Source organism: Clarias gariepinus, chromosome 3, assembly GCF_024256425.1.
Source record: "Clarias gariepinus isolate MV-2021 ecotype Netherlands chromosome 3, CGAR_prim_01v2, whole genome shotgun sequence".
NCBI classification, from domain to species: domain Eukaryota; kingdom Metazoa; phylum Chordata; class Actinopteri; order Siluriformes; family Clariidae; genus Clarias; species Clarias gariepinus.
Window position 1 is genome coordinate 45,180,150 of NC_071102.1, and position 23,242 is coordinate 45,203,391.

At 37.6% G+C, this 23,242-nt stretch overlaps 2 long non-coding RNA genes across 4 annotated transcripts in view; one reads left to right on the plus strand and one right to left on the minus strand.

Moving 5' to 3' along the window:
- LOC128518779 (uncharacterized) overlaps positions 1-18,850 on the plus strand; it is a 54,927-nt gene extending 36,077 nt beyond the window's left edge. For all 3 annotated transcript variants that reach the window (XR_008357770.1, XR_008357772.1, XR_008357771.1), the window contains one exon: positions 18,748-18,850. This is a non-coding gene — a long non-coding RNA (uncharacterized LOC128518779). The remainder of the gene's footprint in view (positions 1-18,747) is intronic.
- On the minus strand, positions 5,730-10,241 carry LOC128518781 (uncharacterized). The gene is made up of 3 exons (XR_008357773.1): positions 10,012-10,241; positions 9,092-9,421; positions 5,730-6,563 (listed from the first exon to the last, which is right to left on the minus strand). It is a non-coding gene; the product is annotated as an uncharacterized LOC128518781 (long non-coding RNA).
- Positions 18,851-23,242: the final 4,392 nt, after the last annotated feature.

Sequence of the window (23,242 nt, forward strand, 5' to 3'; positions counted from 1 at the left end):
GTATCATCAGCGAAAAACAGCTGGAAAGTAAACAGAAGGAAGATTAATAACAGAATAATTTCACAGCATGATAACTGTATAATGGAGTTAAAAAGTAGTTCAATTCATCAGTTACTGAAACTGAACAAGGAATACTAAGCGTTTAGATAAGTAGTAAATCAATAATAAGGCCATCTTTCTGCTCTTGATCATCACTGAAGTCCTCAATAAATCACACAGGCCGTGCAGGGTTATGTTCCACAGAACAGATAACAGTCACTGAGCAGATTTTAGAAAAACACACAGGCTGGTGATGGTGCTTAAATATAAACACATGCTTTCAGTTCTTACATATTACATAATTCACACCTCCTTTAGGCTACACATGTCAATCAGTAGTTAGCTTACTTTGGCCATGCCCATTTCTGTTTGTCTCACTAAGGCTGTTTAATGGATGCTGCTTAATATTTTCATCTGCAGCCATCTACCAGGGGATGACAATGGCCCAATATGTGCTGGATTTTGTTTCGCAGTGTACCAAATGTGATTTGATTAAATTACAAGATGGATGCTGTCATTCATCTTGTAACGTAACACTAAGGAGATTAATATTATGCAGATTAATAGACTTTGCGTAATATTAACAACTAGCGTTAGTAAATGTCATTGATGGTTAAAGAGTGGTGAGTTTCCTCCAGGTATCCTGGTTTCCTCCAACAGTCCAAAGATATGCAGATGAGGCTAATTGCTGTTTCCAAAATTGACCGTAGTGTGTAAATGTTGACCCAAGGTCCTACCATGGTTGTGAAAATAAAAAAGAATACAACTGTCACCACTGGCCACCACGGGCCCTTGGTGGACTAAAAAGGTTCCTAAATGGATGGATGAAATCAATATCTATTGGTGCTGGTGTTTGTTTACACTGAACAAGCTCATCAGCAATTATCTTAAAGTAGATTATTAAAATCACCACATAACTCAACATTTTAATTTCACTTATGGTGCAGATTAAACTTCAGGCAGATATCAAAGTACTGCAGAATATTCAGTAAAATCTGTCCAGACAGTTTTGCATGATGCTGTGACAAAATCTGGCTGGACAGATATACATGCACACAAACAGACAGAAGGACAGTCATACAGTGGCAAGGAAAAGTATGTCAACCTTTTGAAATTTTATGGTTTTCTGCATTCATTTGTCATAAATTGTGATCTCATCTTCATCTAATTCAAGAGTATTAACAAATATAATGTGCCTAAAATAATAACAAAAAAATCTGATCTTTCATGTCTTTATTGAGAACATCCATAAAAACTTCATAGTGCTAGTGGAAAAAAGTGTGTGAATCCTTAACTTAATGACCTCAAAAAATCTAATTGGAGTCAGATGTTGGCATACCTGGAATCTTGTTAAGAGAATGAGTTTGGAGGTGTGGACTAGAGCATCTTTGACTGATAAAAACAAATCAAACTTTTGAAGCCTGCTCCGCACAAGAAGAGTACAGTAATGTGAGCCATGCTACAACAAAAAACAGCTTTTAGAAAATCTATGATCAAGAATTGTTGATTTATATGAAGCTGGAAAGGGTTACAAAGTGATTTTAAAGACTTTATAAATTCATCAGTCTACAGTTACGTTTATAGAAACACTTTGGGACCTTACTCTACCAAAAACGGACGCCCAGTCAAAATACCTTAAGAGCACAGAGACTCATCAATGAGGTAAAGAAACTCAGCCAAAGATTTGATGGCATCATTGGAACTGGCTAACATCTGTGTTTATAAGTCCACAGTACGTAAAATATTGAACAAGTAGGGCGTACATGGCAGGACACTACAAAGAACACTGCTGCACGCCTGAAGTTTGTAAAAGAGCACATTGACACTCCACAGCAGTACTGGGAAAATGCTTTGTGCACTAATGAAACTAAGACTGAACTATTTGGAAAGAAAAAGCAGCACTACATCTGATGTCAAAGAAAAGGGTACTGAATATCATCATGAACACATCATCCCAACTGTAAAGTATGGTGGAGGAAACATTAGGATTTGCTGCATCAGGGCGTAGTCAGCTTGCAGTCACAGAAGGGAAGATGAATTTCCAAGCATATCAAAAAATTCTTCAGGATAATGTGAAAATGTCTGTACATGAGCTGAAACTCTGTAAAAGTTGACCCAAAACACCAGAGCAAGTACATAATATAACCGCTTCAGAATAACAAAGTTGAGTCCAGACCTCAACAGAATAGAGATGTTATGGAATGACCTGAAGAGAGTCTCACACATGAGATGCCCAAAGAATATGACAGAGCCAAAGCAGTTCTGCCAGGAAGAATAGGCTAAAATTCCCCCTGGGGTGGTGGGGCATGGGGAAAGGGTTTATTTACTTTTTCCACTACCATTTTGAGCGATGATTGAGTGTGTTCATAAAATATGAAAGATCAGAGTTATTTTATACACATTATATTTGTCAATACTCTTGACTTAGATGAAGATCAGGTTACATTTTACTTAAATTAATAGCTGTTGCTGCCAGAAAGGATAAAGTATTTCACTAACTGCTGATCTCCGGAGATTTCTTTGCTAATGAAAGTTCAGGGGAGAAAGATCAGATTGCTTCCAGCTGACAGGAGGGCACTAATTAACTCAATCCAAGTTTTGCAAACTGATATAAAATATACTAAAAGCATTACTGATGAGGTTTAAGACACAGAAGATGGTGAATCAGCAAGCATTTATTTACTGGAAATTTTGCTGAACATAAAATCATATTGATACAGGATGTGTGAAGCTCAGGGATGTCTGGTGGATATAAATAAAGGAAGCAACAATCAATGTGGACAAAATTATGACAAAAAAGGGACACCCTCTTTTGTCTTTTTTATTTATCTGGGCCTAATTAACAGATATATATATATATATATATATATATACTGTTTATATATTTGCATTGCCATAGTAAGGATTTTCATCAGGTGCTTTTTTTCAGTTATTTAACATGATTTAAAGGAAACTCTTCAGATCTTCATCAGTGTAACTTATACATTATAAGTGCAAAGTAATACTGGTTTAGTGAACTTCATAAACAAAACACAATAAAAGAAATGTTTCTGCACAAGTTAAGGAGCATTTACATGACATTCACAAGAACATTTTACTGCTTATCAGAAACTATCTACAAAGTCCATCTTTCTGAAAGACGAAGTTAGAAGGGGTGTCCAAACTTTTGACTGGTAGTGTGTACATCAGAATCATGACTACGCTAAAACTTAAAGTTTCTCTGAACATTTTCTCTCTGAAGTAACTAAAAAAACAGACATTCAGCATCATTTTAGCAAAACTAGCTTGATTAGACTCATTTCCAAGTGTAAGGACAAATGCAGGAGCACTGTAATGGCACAAGTGTGCATATTATAAAAATAATAATAAATAATAATAATAATAGTTCTCTGCAAAACTTGACCTGTTTATAAACTCTTGTATGCTGTGCGTTTCCTGATTTCTGACAGCCATCAAAATGTCCTTGTAAACACCATGTAAATGAAACAACTATATTTGATAGTAACACAAAACTTAAACTAAAACAAAATAAATAGTAACGAGCAAAGGAATTAGTATACAGAGCCTGAACGATACACACAGTGGGTTCATAAATTATTTAAACTTACTTTTTTCGCACAATTTATCGAAATTACTTCGGGTTCTTTGGTCATTAATCTACTATATAATGATCGACGCTTGTCTTGAGTCACATAACCTGAGTTCAGGAACTTTCTTATTGATTCAACTCTCCTGAGCGGTCTTTAAAATATAACAGGAGTCCTTGAGAGAATAGGAGAAACTAATTAATTTAGGTGTGCGCCGCTTTTACAGAATTATCCAGGAGAATTTTTATTTTTATTTTTATGAAAACGTGCAAAAATACTGTTTTGCTGTTTCATTATAAACTATTATAGTAATGGCCAATAAAGAAACTTTCAATGTAATGTATAGAATAACAATAATTCTTCATCTTAGAAAATCCTCATTATTATAAATAATGGAGATGGGGGATGAATCAATTAAATTATATATCAGATTTTTTGTGTGTGGAAAATAAAATATTGAAAAAAATTTTAAATGTATTTTTTATGTACAGTATATGTGTTTGAGTTGCCATTTCTCTATGATCCCACAGGTGGTGCTCTAATCTACTCACTAATCACACATTGGCAGACAGCAGGTCGTCAATACAAATCAAATTATTATATTTAGTGCAAACTTTACATAAGGCTTTAAAACCAGATTATAATATTTTTGGTCTAAATGTTGGTCAGTCTAAATTTTGGTCTAGATTTTGGTCTCTTGCTCTCTTTTTTCAATAGAAAAATCAGTGAGCTCCAAAACAGTGCTCCCATCAAACCAACTAAAAACCGTGTAACTGAAACACTACTGAGATTTGACTACAGAAACCTTTGGCCATTATTAAACACTTTGTAACATATCATATTTATCAAAAGTTCATTTACATGACACTCAAAACATAACCTGCTAAAAACCAAAAACATATTTTAACTACAATAAAATTAAATAAATAAGACAATATTTACTTGGAAAAAAAAGATCCTTCTGAATGAAGTTTGCAGAGAGATGATCATACAGGTTATGGCTACTACAAGCCATAAACATGTCCTTTTATCAGAAACTGTTAATCAGTCAATTAAAATCCACAGATTAGCCTCTTTTAGCTTTCACTAATAATTAGCAATAGAAATTTGCACATTTAACACTACTTACTCCAAAAGCTCCTGTGTATCTATTATAATATTGTGATAACTTCCCAGAGATGATAAATAAACTGGATTTTCCTGGTGACGAGAGTAACATCAGTTGAGCAAAAGAATACACTAACAAAGTGTTTAATAACCACATAACAGAGGCGGGAAAAAACTGGCTGGGTGAACATTAAACTGGTCCATAGCCTGCCCCATAGTGGGACAGACAGAAAGCGTTTGTGGGGAGAGAAATGCATTTTGAAAAATAAAGCCTTTACTGAAGACCTTGGGGGTCACAAGCGTCACTGAAATGTTTTAAACGTTCTTAATTTACGTTTATAAACAATTTACATACATGGTTGTCACAATGTATGGAGATAGATATACACATACACACACATACACATGCACACATACACTACCATTCAAAAGTTTGTGGTCACTTGCAAATTTCTTTTTTTGTTTAGTGATTTATTTTCTACATTCTCTAACAATACTGGGGATTTTAAAACTATTAAATAACACATATGGAATTAGGTAATTATGTAACAACAACAAAAACAACAATTAGTTGTTGTTTTAAGAAACAGAGGCCAGCTTTTCTGTAATAGTTCTTGCAAGAACAGTATTATCAGGTGCATTTGCGAAATCCGTCAAGCACCATAATGAAACTGGCTCTCATGAAGGCCGTCCCAGGAGGGCGAGACCAAAACCTACCTCTGCCACAGACGAGAAGTTCATTTAGAGTTATCAGCCTGAAAAATTACCAATTAACTGCACCTCAGATTAGAGGCGTTATGAAGTCTTTACAGAGCAGAAGTAGCAGAAACATCTCACCATGAACTGTTCAAGGGGGTTTAATGCATTTTTTGGACGCCTTCAGCATTCCTTTACAATGTAGAAAGAAATAAGAATCAGGGACGATCATGGAGTTAGAAAGTGACCCCAAACTTTTGAACGGTAGTGTACGTACACACACACACACACACATATATATATATATATAAAGCCTCCATGCTTACACAAGATTCACAACACAAGTGCAAATAGACCAAAATTTCACATGCATTAGACGCTCTACGTGCTCATGTTAGAAGCCGCACAGCCCTCGTCCCTGCACCCTCCCGACCCACACGATCCCCTGTCAAATTGAGTTTCATCCCTTTGAAGGCATCTGAGGCTTTAAAGGCATCTGAGGAGGTCAAATGTCTCCTTTTTTTAATGATCATACAGGTGGTGCTCTCTAAAGTATTCACACATATTCATCCCATTTGATAGGAGTGAATTATTTGCCAAGTTTAGATATAATAATTCTGGTGGATGACTGAGATACGCGTTGCTTAGTAACAGTGTAGCTTTGTGTTTAATTTACTGTAAATTGAGGTTAAATGTTAAACTCTTGTATTTGAAGTTAGTTTTAGTGCTTAAATGCTGCACTTGGTTTTCAAGTGGAAAAACTAATGTTATAACGAATGCACTACATTTAATTACTCCTAAAACTCTGTTAAAAGGATTACAGAATTGCAGACTGCTGAACCCCGTCCCTAGTATATAAGCTGTGTCAAGCCAACATAAATACAGTAAGGTGCTAAAGCAAGCGCAGTGCTTATAAAGCTGCAGCACATGTAACACAATTGTACAATGCACTTTGCATAGCTAATATTACTTTTGTAAAACATCAAGCAAATATTTAGAAGTTTATACAGAGTAGAGCGCATATCAGGATGAGCATTAACAGACCATCTCCTCGCTTGCTTGTGGATTCACTAGTTGGTGAGACTGTATTCAGTTTGGTGATTTGTTTGTCTCTCTCCGTTGTGGTTTGTTTCTCTGTTTCACACAAACACAAGCCATTAACTTAGCAGAGTAAACTGTATGTGTATAATACAGTGGGTATGGAAGGTATTCAGACCCCATCCAATTTTTTACTCTGTCATATTGCAGCCATTTGCTAAAATCATTAAAGTTCATTTATTTTCCTCATTAATGTACACACAGCACCCCATATTGATAGAAAAACACAGAATTGTTGACATTTTTGCAGATTTATTAAAAAAGAAAAACTGAAATATGGTCCTAAGTATTCAGACCCTTTGCTATGACATATATTCAACTCACGTTCTGTCCATTTCTTCTGATCATCCTTGAGATGGTTCTACACCTTCATTTGAGTCCAGCTGTGTTTGTTTATACTGAATGGATTAGGGAAGCCACACACCTGTCTATATAAGACATTACAGCTCACAATGCATGTTAGAGCAAATGAGAATCATGAGGTCAAAGGAACTGCCTGAAGAGCTCAGAGACAAAATTGTGGAGAGGCACAGATCTGGCCACGGTTACAAAAAAATTTCTGCTGCACTTAAGGTTCCTAAGAGCACAGTGGCCTCCGTAATACTTAAATGGAAGACGTTTGGGACGACCAGAACCCTTCCTAGAGCTGGCTGTCCGGCCAAACTGAGCTATCGGGGGAGAAGAGCTTTGGTGAGAGAGGTAAAGAAGAACCCAAAGATCACGGTGGCTGAGCTCCAGAGATGCAGTCGGGAGGTGGGAGAAAGTTGTAGAAAGTCTACCATCACTGCAGCTCTCCACCAGTCAGGGCTTTATGGCAGAGTGGCCCGACGGAAGCCTCTCCTTAGTGCAAGACACATTAAAAAACACCTGAAGGACTCCAAGATGGTGAGAAATAAGATATAGTTCTCTAGTCTGATGAGACCAAGATAGAATAAAAACCTTCTCCAGAGTGCTTAGGACCTCAGACTGGGCCGAGGGTTTACCTTCTAACAAGACAATGACCCTAAGCACACAGCTGAAATAACGAAAGAGTGGCTTCACAACAACTCTGTGACTGTTCTTGAATGGCCCAGCCAAGGCCCTAACTTAAACCCTATTGAGCATCTCTGGAGAGAACTAAAAATGGCTGTCCACCACCGTTTACCATCCAACCTAACAGAACTGATGAAGATCTGCAAGGAGGAATGGCAAAGGATCCCCGAACCCAGGTGCGAAGAACTTGTTGCATCTTTCCCGAAAAGACTCATGGCTGTATTGGATCAAAAGGGTGCTTCTACTAAATACTGAGCAAAGGGTCTAAATACTTAGGACGGTGTGATATTTCAGTTTTTCTTTTTTAATAAATCTGCAAAATGTTGATTCTGACACAAAATGTGTTTTTCTGTCAATATGGGGTGCTGTGTGTACATTAATGAGGAAAAACAACAACAAATGATTTTAGCAAATGTAACAATATAACAAGTGAGTGAAAAATTTAAGGGGGTCTGAATACTTTCCGTACCCACTGTAAATCATTCTCACTAGAATTATCTTAAATCACATTCTACAAAATATATCAGGAAAATTTAATTGTAAGAGACAAGTCATAAAAATACTCATGCCATTAAAAATACTATTAAGAACAATTAGAGCTACAATTAAAATGTTCACCTCTATAACCCAAGAGTATAAAAAAAATCTTAGGAAGATCATCAAAAAGATTGAGTTAGAGTTGGGTATGTGTCACTACAGTTTGGGAAAATTCTCTGCGCTCAAAAATGTGCAGCAACTTTAAAAACACTGTAGAATTGAGTTAAATATTATTAGCTGGATGTCAATGATTCTTCATGACTGTAGCTGGTTTGACATTTCACAATTTCTTCTTATTTATCCCAACTTCTTCCATCTCAATACAAACTGCTAGAAACATCACATCCAGCCTCACAATCATGGGGTGACTATCAGCCATATTGGATGATGGAGAGATTATTTTAAAACAACACAGAACTAGCTAACTAGTTTGGCTGCATTTAAAACTAAAATAGGGCTCAGCACTAGACTGTAGATACATGACATGAAATTTAGCACAATCTAAATTGAAACGTTAATAAAAAAATTTTTTCAAAATTTCAAAAGATGTTTGGAAGAAGGAAGGATCTAAGTAATTGTTAACAGAACAGACAATAGGACATGAATAAAAAACTCTAAAAACGGTCGGCTTTTATACTGTCCATGACCATCGTGACAAATTGTAGGGGAATTGGAAATGAACTGTATCATAAATGATTCATGAGGATATCATAAAAAATTTTTGTAGTAACTGCTATTGTAACTAAGACATGTCATATCAGACAAGAACAGTCAAGTTCAGTAATGTGGTAAAGACCCTTTAGAAATACACATGTTGGATGACTCCTGTGGTTATTTGTTCACGAGACTGAAACACCCAAACTTCAGCAAGTGTCACTACATCTACGGTTGTCATCATGCATGTGTTACTTAAACCTCATGCTGTAGAATATGCTTATTGTGAGATTTCAGAAAGAAAATAAAAATAAATAAAACAATAGGAAACACATACACACCTTGCACCACCAATTCTATTTCATGTATATGGTCTTTGCTAGGGGTCTGGCAGGTGTAAGTTCCTGCATCAGTTCCCTTCAGGTTCTGCAGCCGGATGGAGAAATTTCCCTCTTTTGGTCCTGATGGAAAAATTTTAACTCTGCCTTTGTAGTCTTGATCCTCATCCTGGCAATCAGCCTTACCAACAATGATGTCACACACCGAATTTTCAAGTTTGTTCCGCCAAAACACAACCTTTAACAGGTGTTCGTTCTGTTCAAATGAACACGGTAACATCACTTCATCACCTATGACACCTTTAACAGTCTGAGAGACACTGTGCACCAATTCTGGAAGTAAAAACAAAACACACACATTTTCAATAATATGAAGAAATAATAATTTTATAATTACAGACAAATATATACATCAGAATATATGAATACTTTATGTTTACAGTAGGAAGTTCATGTACTTCTGTAATAAGCTTACATTCACAATCTCCCACATCATTTGAAATCTGTCTCCTGTGGGCGTGGAGTGACTGCTTTTTGTTTGTGGAAGCAATCTGTCCTGGGTTTTGTTTGGTTGGCTTTTAGTCCAGATGAGAAATGGTAGTAATTAAAATTTAAATGTTCCTAAATCTAAGTAGATTTAAATCATGCACTGATCTTTTGATGTTTTAATCAATTTAGTCAGTTACTTTTAGTGAACCTAATACAGTGTAAAAGTAGGGTAAGATGTTCATGATAAAAACAGTTGCTAAATTATCAAATAATAGGTCTACTACACAAATTCAAATTGAGCATGCACTACATACTAGGCATGCAACAATTAAGTGACGTTGTCAACTAAAATTAAAACATTTTGTATAATCAAATTAGTTGGCAATGAATTTAATTGTTGATTAGCGGACAAAGTCATCGTGTATGATACTCACACAAACTGTGAATGCTCTGAGGTGTAGGCATTAGGCCTAATGCAGTGAAGTGAGTAACAGCTAAGTAGGGCAACACCTTCATGAGTGAATATCTCCTGAGTGAACAGGCACTGAGTGTGGCAATGTTTCCGTCTTGACTCAAGCAAAACAGCAGTCCGAATCAGAGGGAAAGCCTTTGTGCTGTGTTCACACGCACACACTATTGCTGGCTTTTGAGTTCTGCACTCGCACTTTTCTTCAGGTCACAGCCAACAAGCATGTACACACAAACAAAAAAAGCCATATTCTCCTAATAAAAGACATGTGGGTTTCATGATCATTACGTTATTGACTATCAAAATATTAGTTAGCTGCAGGCCTATTACTCACCTTTGTGCAACAACAGCAGGAAAGTGGAGCAGAAAATCCACCTGTGATTTATAAAACACAGAAAGAGAAGGAAGAGCAGAATAAATTTAGAAATTAGTTTGACCAAGCCTACTCCAACATATTCATTGGACAACACAGAAATATCACTTAGCCCAAGATGATTTGTTGGAGGTTAGGCAGTTGCCATATGTACGGAAACATAAGGAGTTCCTGCAGGTTATTGTTTTACGTGAGTTCTGGTCGTGTATACCCAAATTTTGGACTTGCATTCTTTTTCGAAGCTCTTTCTTGTTGAAAGTAGATGAAGGACGTCAGAGAGTTTTTTCATATTTTATACAATTGATTTACATAATAATCACTTATCTCTAACTCATCTTCTATCGCCTTATCCTGGTATACAGACTGCAGACTTAGGGCATGGGGCGGGGCACATACTGGACAGGGTGTCAATCCATCACAGTACCTGGAGCAAACATGCAAAGAACATGCAAACTCCATGTACACAGACCCCAAGGTGAGAACCGAACCTGAAAGTGCAAGGCGGCATTCTGCTACACCTACGCCCAGCAATGTATCTTCATCGGCATTCTTACAATAGCACGGGCAATAAGCGTAACATCTTCTCTTTTTTTTTTTGCACATCGAAATTATAAGCCACGTAGATTCAGAAGTTATACACACACACACCACTAAAACCCTGACAATAAAAAAACAAGCTAGTGACAAAACCAAGCGTAAACCAAGCTGCGAGCTAAATGCAGGCTAGCTACTTTTTTATCGTTGTGCAGTTTATCTAATGTATGTTAAATGCTTATAGGCCAAAAGATAGGTTGAGCAATAAAACAATAAATAAATAAGGTAGGAGAATACAGTCAACTGGAGTTATTTACAGGTTAACAATGTCGTTTAGCTAAACAAAGGAATTAGCTAGCTCACACACGTTCTTGGTACAGTAGCGAGTTAACTTAAATTAGGTAAACAAAATGTGAAGAAAACTCTGTATTTTATCCGATACATACCGCGCACTCATAGTGTACACGAGCAAAACAGTTTCTTATCAAATAAATAAAACAACCAAACGGAACAAATCTATCAGTAATAACCACAGGAAACGGGCAGCGGTATTCTGGTGTATAACAGTTTACATCTAGAGTAAATTTGCATTACAGCCACCTACCGGACTGGAGTGTGGAGCACGCGAGCTCACTCTCACTCACTTACTAATCATTTATACTGCTTTGTCCTTTATTCAGGGTCACAGGGGGAGGGGGGCTGGAGCCTATCCCAGGAGACTTATGGCACTAGGCCACAGATGTTATTAATTAGGATACTCAAAAAGAAAACAAAATTAAATTGAAAACACAAAATAAACAGAGCCCCGTCTAAGTGTGCATGCTGGACTGATGCGTGCCACTCTCTCTCACTCTAGCTGGCGTCTTAGACAGGAAGAGGCTGGGGCTTTGCCTCTGCCTCTGAACAGCACACGTTTTCTGTCTGTTTGTCTTTTTCTTTCTTTCTTTCTTCCTTCCTTTTTTTCTCTTTTTCTTTGTCTTTGGCCCTGACACTTTACTGGTGCTATGTAAATGATCACACAAAGTGCGGAGGTAAATATAGACTTAAATAAACACGCCGCCAGGTGTGGCATATCCAGGCTGATTACCTTACTGTGGCGTTGCCTGGCAACCACATATCTATGTGCTGCTACCCTGCGGATCTGCCCGTTCAGAACATTGCAGAGTATTTTTGGGCGGTTCTGCCCCTCATCGTTACAGGTTTAGCTACTCCTAAAGGAAGAGCGCCACTTCGAGAAGGTCAGAATGTGCTTTTCTCCTGAACAGTCTTAGGCACTTTAGATGCCTGTGCAAAAATTACTCAATGATATTATTATCCACCAGTATCAGGATCTTATAATTATGACTTATTATCTCATAATTATCAATTAACTAGTAAACTAGTTTGAACTAGTCCAAAGTAATTTTTTTGATTCACCATTTTGTACATAAAATAATTCTTAAAAGACAAAATAAATAAACTTTATCAAGGTTTACACAAGGTCACATTTATTTGTACAACTTATCTAACATTTTAATAGGAACACCTGTACACCTTCTCATTCAGCCAGTTACATACGAAAACAGATTAGAAGCTTTAGTTCATGTTCATATCAAACATCTGAATAGAAAAAAAAAATATTGCAATCCTTGGTGGTGTGGTTGTTGCTTCCAGAAAGTCTGGTTTGAGTATTTCAGAAACTGCTGATCTCCTGGGATTTCCTCTCTGATGAGGGAGCCCGTGTTTATTTACCAGAAATTTCTGCTGTTCATAAAATGACATCACAATAATAAGGATGTGTGACAAGAGGAAACAACTGTCTTAGGAACATACAGTCATGGGAAAAGAAAGTACATGCTCTTTCAGGTCAGTTTTTATTTGTCAAGGCCTTTAATCTAAAATTTATAACATCAATTTAGTAATGGGTTTCGTCAGGTTCATGAACATAATTTAACAAAAAAAAATCAATTACAATGTCGCCTTAAAAATATAAATTTTGCAAGAAGTTTGATAAGAAAAGCTTTTTTTTGCATACGAGCAACCGAACTGAACCGAATCAAATGCTGGTTAAGTTGCGCGTACATCTGGAAGTCGTTCAAAACCATTCCATTGTTTGTGTCAATGGAAAGCCATGTTTATATATATTTTTGTGGGATTTGATCTTTGCATTTTGTGCAAGAAGCGAGGACGGTAGTGTGGTGAGAGGGAGTTTTTCACCTGATAATCATTGGTCGTAATTTAGAAGCGTATAAAAGGGGCGCTGTGAGAATAGACAGGGGTGGCGCTAATTCAACCCAGGTTGCGCCTCCAGAAGTTTGTTCCCGTGTGCGAGAGCCGGCAAGTTTTAGCAGTCATTTTGATATTGCTTGATCTGGAAATTTCCTGTATAAATAAAGAATTGTATTTTTGTATCCATGTCTCTGTGTTCTTACTGAGAGATTCAAACCTGCGTGTCTTAAACTTTTCCCGGGTAATCAATCCTGGGTGGCTTAATCGGTAACTCAGTCTTTTAAGGTTGGTCAAAGGGAATTTTTTATTTCCCGACATAGAGAAAAAGACACCCACCACATCGCCACATTCTGGCGTAATCGGCAGGATCTCTCAACTTGTAACTAGGCACATGGATGTTTTTTTTATTATTATTTTTTTTTTTTATCTGTATATTTGTTCTTTCTCTCTCTCTGGATTGGCTGAGGCAAAACAGTAGTGCTGGTTAGTGGGGTGAGAATTCTTTTTCTTAGGTTCGCTTAAGAGTGACCTTTTCCTGAACAGTGGTAAGACATCTTGGGGATTCTCCTTTGTTTTGTTTTTTTTATTATTAGGAGCTGCGGGAATTGAAGTAGCTGGTGGCTCAGCTACGAGCTGATAATTTAAAATTGAGACTGGAGAGGGGAAAAGTTTGGTTCCCCCAGTCCCAATAATGAGTCTGATTTACCTGGTCCATCCATAGCTCCACCTGTTGGTGCTGGCTCTGCTTTAACTGAGCGACTTGTTTTTATACAGAGGGATAGGCAGTGTCAAATTTAATGGTCAATCTGGGATAGTGATTACTGAGTGGGTTGAAGTACAGGCGTGTATGCAGGCCCGTCATCTGTCAGTAGCAGACCAATCTCTCTGTCTGTTTAATCATTTAGAGGGAGAAGCACGAAAAGAGATAAAATATTGGTCGCAGGATGTATATGGGTGTTTCCAGTCATATAGCGTTGCAAGAAGCCTTTTCTCGAAAGTAGCAGGATGGTGAGACATTGTTGAAGTTCTCTTTGGCTCCAGAGGCTCTTTTGGAGAAGGTTAAACAGTCGCTAGTTGTAATGCTAAACTCTGAAGTAGTGTTGTGTGACCAATTTGTTGAGCACATCCTTGATTGCACCCTTCGTCGTGAATTAAAGCTATTTGTTCGCCGCCAACCTTCTGCAACATTGCTAGATGTTCAGGGCAAGGTTATTAGGTGGGAGCGTGAGGGCAACCCAGGGGGAGCAAGGGGTCGTAGTCATTCGGTTCCAGTAGCACATGGGTTTCAATATGGGGTCCAAAGTGGTGCCTGTTAGGGAGAGGATCATCTGTCTCAGCAGTCTGAAATGTGAGCTTAGAGAGATGTTGAAATTACAGCAGCAACAGTTAGCTCAGCCTTCCCACAGTGTAACCAAATTGCAGGACCAGTTACTGTGGACCCGGTCCTTTTGTAGCACCCCAGTGATGTGTAGAAGGTGTCAAAACCCGGCCATTTTGCTAAAGAGTGTAACCATGAGCGTGGTTCTCCTTCTTCTTTATGACCTTTAGTTAATATAGGTGAGGTGTGTCTTTGGCTCCAGACGGTCTCATTGTCGGTAAACTAATTCCCGCCGAATTGCTGAGTCACAATTCGGTTGGGGCAAATGGTGGCTCAGACTCGTTGGGCAGCGTGGGCCCAATGTTAAATTTAACGTCCTCATGCCCACATTTGGTTGTGTCCATGAGTGGTGTGCTGGTATCATGTTTAGCGGATACCGGGTCTATGGTGTCCACCATCTTGGAAGTGGTTCTCACGAACACTTTGAGCCGTGGGACCAGGACCGTCATGGGTTTTGTCATTGGTTTTAGCTTAAGGCGGCCAATGGATTGTCTTTTTCTTATTTGGGTTATGTTGAATTGAATATGAACTTTGCGGTCGAATGGTGCCGAAATGCGGCGTATTGGTGGTCCGCGTAGATTGTGGTGAGAGGGAGTTTTGCACTTCCCTCCAGAGTTTCGGGTTTTTCACCTGATAATCATTGGTTGTAATTTAGGAGCGTATAAAAGGGCGCTGTGAGAATAGACAGGGGTGGCGCTAATTCACCCCAGGTTGCGCCTCCGGAAGGTTGTTGCCATGTGCGAGAGCTGGCAAGTTTTAGGATCTTTATGGGATCCGAGGGAATGGATGAGCAGCTCATTGGCGTCCGTATGTATTTACTCTGTCTAAAGAGCTGCGCCCTTCGTGCTCGTGTACCACGGGAGATGAATGCTACCGTTTAGTTGGATTGGCCGCCAGATGGATGTGGTCTGCATCGCGTGGTAAATTGATAGGCTGGCGAGCGTGCTTTTCTCACCTGTCTTTGGCTTTGTGTCGCTCACAACTTGGCTTGCAGCTTCAGCACTGCTGTTTTGCTTCAGCGGATTGTTTTGGTTTATTTTATTCTTGTCCTTGTGATAGTTATTATTTATTTTTTTTCCTTTTTGTTTCTTTTTCTGCTTTGCCTTTTTAAACAGCTCTTTGCTTTGCTTGTGCTGCTGCTTTGGGCTGGCTTATTTCTATATTTAGTTTTGTTTGTGCTGCTTTGCTTGGTGTTGTCAGCCATTGCTTTAATGTAACATTTCACTGACTGACGCTTCAGTTTTATTTGTCCTCCAAGTTTGGAGGTTGCTTCGCAGCTGCATTTGTCTTTTTTTTTTTTTTTTTTATTAATTTTATTTATTTGTCCTTTTCTTTTAGGAGCTGGGAATGGAGAGAAGGCAGGCTAGCTGCTTATAGAGTGGTGTGCTTATGTTTAAAAAGTATGGAGTGGTACTACATTTTCACTAGTGTGAGGGGTTGGTGTACGTGTGGTTATTTATTGCCGGGAATGAGTGTAGTCCTGTACCTAGCCTGCCTCTCTATGGTTGAGCTCCCAGCTCCAATTTCTTTTCTTTGTTTCTTTGCTGGGGATGTTTTAATCTGTTTTAATGGTCATTTTGATATTGCTTAATCTGGAAATTTCCTGTATGAATAAAGAATTGTATTTTTGTATCCATGTCCCTGTGTTCTTACTGAGAGATTCAAACCTGCGTGTCTTAAACTTTTCCCGGGTAATCAATCCTGGGTGGCGTAATCGGTAACCCAGACTTTTAAGGTTGTTTAAAGGGAATTTTTTATTTCCCGACATAGAGAAAAAGACACCCACAATACCGCCACAGTAGCAAGAAAAGAAAACAAGTTTTTAAAGCAGCCGGTGACAAGAAAGTTAATTTTTTTTTCATTTACCTGTCTTTTCTAAATGTTTTTATTGTTTTATATGCAAAATATGATTATAGTGATGGAAATTGGTAATATTGGTAAATATTTTTGAGTGGCTGGCAATAGCGTGTGTTTAATAAAATGCATTAGAAGTGAGGTATTCTGAAAAGTTTGTTCACGTTGTGCTCTAATAAAGGAGTACTCTATCACGACAATGTTAAATACCCTGTCAAAACTCATATGAACGATTGCTGCAAAGAAGCCAAAGTGACAGCAGTTTGGAATTTATTTTGACAAACTTTCAGCAAAATCTAGCCTGATTTTACTTATTTTCATTCTTCTATTCTTATTTAATGTTTACTGCTTAAAATTGACCTGTGAACAGTGAGTAAATAAAATACCGCTATATTTGATTTAAAAAAATAGAAAACACTATTTTCTTTGGACTTTCATTTTTAGACATTAATCTATAATGACAGACGTTTGTCTAAAGGCATCCGACCTACTGTAAGTTTAACTACATCCTGTTTACTTTGATTCTTCTCCTGAGATGTTTAAACAACCTATATAACATAATAATAAAATGTCATGTCCTTCATTATCAGTATATATGTCAGTATAAACAACATACAAGAACTGTACATAGGGGGGCAGGGGTGGTTAAGGTGTTGGACTGCGGTCCAGGAGGTCCCCAGTTGAAGCCCTGATGCTGCTAGGTTTCCACTGTTTTATTCATTAGCTGTGTCCACTATAAAAACTGTGATCAAATAAAAAACATAGAGGTGATAGTTTTTTTTTTTTTCTGGAAAAGATAAAACCCTTGAACAATAGTTTGCCAGATGAAGAATATCCTCCATGACATATGTGTACTGTATGTGTCAGAGTTAACAATCAAGACAGGCCTATCGGAAAAAATAAAAAAATAAGAGTTTGCACAAGAGGAACAAGAGAGTGACTTTAGTGACTGATGTGTGGGCATGTATGGATGCCAATGGAACCGGTTCCTTTGTATTTGTTGTAGTGACTGTTTACAAAAACCACAGGATGAGTTGTGATGGGTACAGCTTTAAATGGTCTGAGGTTCAAACTCAGCTTTCTGAACCTCAAGGCTTTAAAACTTATTGGATGGAGCTCTATGGTGAAGAAGGACAACGGTCCAAAGCAAAATTCTTCAAGGCAACCAAGTGGAAATGTTCTACAGTGACCAAGCCACCCAAGCTGAAACTAACTCCCGTACTAATGGCAAAGCTGAATACAGAACATCCAAAAGAACAAACAGGAAGTAAAGAGAGCTAAAGGAAAAGCCTGGAAGATTATCACAAGGGGAAAAAAACAGCTTCTGGTGGATTGTCCAGTTATTTTTGGCCCCTTAAAAGGACAACAACAACAAAAAAAACTCAACCTTGAGCTCATTCATTATTTATAGACCGGAATGAATTTATGATGCTAGAGCTTTTTAGGGCTAATGTAAGCTGATATTCAGAGTTTCTAGCTTACTAACCTCAGCATCACCTGTGCTGCTTAAAAATCTATACAAACTGCAATATGTAAAAAAGATCTTCCCTTACTGCATAAAATTCGGCGTGGATGATCTGAAACAAGATTATATATACACATACACGTTCTTGTTGGCTCTGCAAGGAGATTCAGACTTGGCAATAGATAGAAATAGAACAAAATGTCAGTTGCTTTAATTGTGGTATGGTTGCCAGTGACTTAGTGGTTAGCACTGTCGCCTTGCACCTTCAGGGTCTGGGTTCGATTGCTGTCTCTGCGTGCATGAAGTTTGCATGTTCTCCCTGTGCTTGAAAGGTTTCCTCCCACAGTCCAAAAACCTACAGATTAGGCTAATTGCCATTCTCAAAATTGTGAGTGTGTGTGCCCTTCAATGGATTGGCAACCTACTCTAAGTGCTTGGAGATTGACTGTTTCTTGGGACCGTACCACAGTAATTTTTGCACAAGGCATTACAGTATTTGTACATTGAGAGAACATTCTATCATAGTTTTCAAAGAGAGGATCAGGGAAAAAACTACTTTCTGATAAGTAAAAAAAACAAAAAATTTATATTGACTGTGCAGGCTTCCACATCCACTAAGCAGAGAATATAAAGCAGCTTATAACAGAGGAGAGTTTTCATATAATGATTTGTGTTAAAACAAAACACCACATGACAGAACCTCCATTCTTTAGGAAAATTTCCAGAAACACCAGATGTACACACCTGTAACCGTTAGTTCTACACTAACTGTAATGATGTTAGGGATGGGGCAGGTGATTTTTCCTGCATCAGACTCCTTCACATTGCTCAGCTCAAGAAATTCTTCTTTTCAATTTCTAATGAGGAATTTTTTACCCTGTCTCTGTAGGCTGGATCCTGTTCATCATAATATGCTTCACCATTAATGATATCACACACCGTCCTGCTAATTCTGTCTCGCCAAAACACATACTGAGGAGTCTGAATGACTGAACACGGTAAGACTGCAGTTTATTCTATAAAACCTTCAACATGAACACTCTGCACTGACCCTATAAAAAAAAAAGATCTCCAAAAGGCATAAAAATTACATATGACGCATTCCCTTTATATTTTGAGCTAAATCTTTTTTTTTTAATTCTTTTTTTTTTACACTTTTAAATAACAGAAAAGCAAAGGGCCAAATTTGGGGCACCCTGTACAGTTAGTACTTAGTAGCACCCCTTTGGCAAGTATCACAACTTGTAAATGCTTTTTGTAGCCAGCCAGGAGTCTTTCAGTCCTTGTTTGAGGGATTTTTGCCTGTTCTTCCTTACAACAGTCTTCCAGTTCTGTGAGATTCCTGGTCCATCTTGCGCGCACTGCTCTTTTGAGGTCTATCCACAGATTTTCAATGATGTTTAGGTCAGGAGACTGTGAGGGCCATGGTAAAACCTTCAGCTTGCTCTTCTTGAGGTAGTCCATCATGGATTTATAAGCATTATCCATTTGTAGAAGCCATCCTCTTTTTAACTTCAGCTTTTCATACAGATTGTATGTTGTATGTTTGCTTTCAGAATTTGTTGGAATTTAATTAAATCCATTCTTCCCTCTACCCGTGAAATTTTTCCTATGACATTGGCTGCAATAAACCCCAAAGCATCGATCCACCCCCATGCTTAACAGTTGGACTGGTGTTCTTTACATGGTGTTCTCTAAACATACATTTGCTCATTGTGGCCAAAGAGTTCTATTTTAACCTCATCTGTCCACATCATTTTTTTTTTTCAAAATGCATCAGGCTTGTGTTCTTTAGCCACAACTCCAGAATCTGCCAAATCTTCACACTTTTGCAGTCACAAGGGGATTCTGACTTGCTTTTTAAGCAATAATACAAGCAGTTCTCTCTGATATTTTTCTTGGTCGTTCAGACCTTAACTTGACCTTCACTGTCCACTGCTCCACATTCTGAACTGAGGACATCGGTATCTGAAAACAATTTACTATCTTCTTATAGTCTTCTCCTGCTTTGTGAGCATCAATGATTTTTGATTTGATGCTGAGTGATGGGAAAAGGTTAGAGGAGTCTGAGGATTTATAATTTTCCTACCTGGATTTTCCTAACAATGACTGTGAACAAGACATGATTCTACCAGGATAATTAAGGTCTGATTCCCTGGTCAAAGTAATCTAAGAGCTCAAGTCTCCTGGGTTTCCCAATCTTTTGCAGGGTGCTGCTTTCCCTTTTTCACTCTCACATTGTAGAAAACAAAAACAATACACGGTTATTGGTTAAATTATTGCAAAAGAGGATATACTGTATATATGACAATGAGAGAGATAATTTCCCGCCCTGTTTTAACAACCCTACAGCTGAATCTTCTTTAGAGCCGTCTTTACTGATGCTTACATTTCGGCACATGTTAAGAAATTTTCACTTCAGCACACACTTTACACATCTGATTACTGTGCTGTGGTAAACTCTCGCCTTTGTGTATTATCAGCAGAAAAAAACAGCTGGAAAGTAAACAAAAAGAAGATGAGCAGAGTAAATTCATAGGATGAAAACTTTATAATGGAGTTATAAAATACAGTAGTTTTTTTCAGTTAAAGTAATGGAGTTATAAAGTAGTTTCTTCAGTTATTAAAACTAAAGAAGGAACACTCAGCATTCAGATAAGGCCATCTTTCTGCTCTTGATCATCACTGAAGTCCTCAGTAAATCACACAGACTGTGCAGGGTTATGTTCTACAGAACAGATAACAGTAACTGAGCAGATTTTAGAAAAACACACAGGATGCTTGAATATAAACACATGCTTTAAGTTCTTACATATTACATAATTCACATCTGCTTTAGGCTAAACACGTTGATCATTAGTTAGGTAACTTTGCCACTGTCAGTTTCTGTTTGTCACTTTGGTAGTACAGAAAGCTCACAAAGCCCAGCTAAGGCTGTTTGATGGAGGTTAAAACTTAATATTTTCACCTGCAGCCATGTATCAGCACATGGCAATGGCCCAATACATGCTGGGTTTTTTTTCACAGTGTACCTTAAAGTAAACTCTGCTCCTATAAATGTGATTTGATTAAAGTCACATGATGGATGCAGTTATTCCTAAGGAGATTAATATTATGCAGATTAAAAGACTTTGTGTAATGTTAACAACTTGCATTAGTACACGTCACTGACAGATAAAGAGTTTGTGGAAATAGTTAAAAGGTTAAAGCTAAAAATAATTTGATGAGATTTAAGCCCAATTCCAATTCTATTTTCTACCCCTTAAAATATTTCCCCTAAAAAATGGGACACCACTACAACACTGTTATACGTCATCATACGTATCCGTTCATTTACATGTACACATATGGCCGTAAGCAAAACAAACAATGCGTTATCAAATGCTTGGCAGACTGCCGTGCTACTGAACTTTCATATTTGTTTGTAGCATGCAGTAAAGTGTATATGACATAAAAATATATTTTTGTAATATCGCGCAATCGGTGCTATCCGCTAGCAAACTTTAGCGATTTTTTTGCAAACGTTACTTTACAGAACATCACCATAAACACAAACACAAGACTAAAATTAATATACATATAATAAAAACTTGTCATAAAAATCCTTATTAATGGCAAAAATTAGTTACATTTATGGGTCTGCTTGCTCGAGTGAGCAGCCATGTTGAAAATTTCACTTAGCCCTTTGTTTGAAGTGAGGTCCTGAAAAATCTTCGTTTGGAGGGCTTTATGGCCCTTCCCCTTACCCCCTCCAACCAAAAGAGAAATGAGACACCTCTACCCCTTCACGTGAACGAGCCAAACGGAGGGGTAGGGCTAAGTGTAGGGGTAAGGGGGAGAATTGGGATTGGGCTTTAATGTAATTAGTGAGATTATTCTTTCAGGTTGAAGCCCACGTACATGCCTGTTTGTCTTTCTGTACAGGAGAACTCTCTGTTTAACTTACTAATACAAAGAAATCACATTCTGTAAGGTTGAGTATCTTACACCCAGTGGTTACCACTGTTGTTTTGCACCGCCATGGGCCGGGTTTGATTCCCACCTCGGCCCTGTGTGCATGGAGTTTGTATGTTCTCCCCGTGCTTGGTGGGTTTCCTCCAGGTATCCTGTTTTTTTAACAAGTTTATTAGCATAATAGTTGCATATTTTAAAGTAAATTAGTAAATTGACCACATAACTGTTCACAACATCCCTTTTACTCAACATTTAGATTTCACTCATGGTGCAGGTTAAACGTCAGGCAAATATCTAAGTACTGCAAAGATCGATTAAATTCTGTCCAGACAGTTTTTCGTGATGCTTTGGCAAAATCTGTCTGGACAGATATACTGTATATACATACAGACAGATGGATATCTCGACAGGCAAGAAAAAGAATATATGTAAAACTTTTAGAATTTCATGGTTTTCTGCATTACTTTGCCATAAAATGTGATCTGGTCTTCATACAAGTCAAGAGTATTGACAAATATAATGTGCCTTAAATACCAAAACAAAAAAAACAGTTCTTTCAAGCCTTTATTGAGAACAACCATAAAAACCTCCTAGTGCGAGTGGAAAAGGTGTGTGAATCCTTGAGCTAATTGAAATCAGGTGTTAGCATGCCTGGAGTCTTGTTAATGAGTTTTGAGAGTTTGGACCACTTAAAAACCACTTAAACTTTTGGAGTTTGCTTTGCACAATACACTACTGTGAGCCATGCCGCACCAAAAACAGCTTTTAGAGTATCTACGATCAAGAATGATTAAATACATGTAATGGAGACACATTGGGACTGTGAAAGGGTTCACTTCCTGTTTCCACTACCATTTTGTATGTTAAATGTGTTCAATAAAGACTTGAAAGATCAGAATTTCCTTTATTATTTTAGATACATTATATTGGTTAATATCATGAAATTCCAAAAGGTTCATATACTTTTTCTTACCATTAAAAATGGTAAATAGAATAAATTTAGTTTTAAGGTAAGAGAGCAGATCATGTTCAATAGGAACATGTTAACATTCAGCTTATTCATTAGGTTTGTGACCAACTGTTTTTTAGTAGAATATTGATATTAAAGCGTATGACTTATGGCAATGGTCATACACGTTTTTATTTGCATGTCCTTGGGACAGCTCAGTCACCTTGCCTCTTAAAATATCAAACACAATCACCAAAAATACAGGATGTGTGAAGCTCAGGTGGTTATAAATAAAGGAAGCAAAAATCTCTTCTGTAAACATAACATTATGAGAGAGAGAAAAAGCACCCTCTATTGTTTTTAATTGGGGTTTTACATTTTTTATATTGATATAAAATAGTAACATAATTAAAAAAAATTCTTCAGATGACCCATTATCATCAGTGTAACTTATCCATAAGTGCAAACTAATACTTGTTAA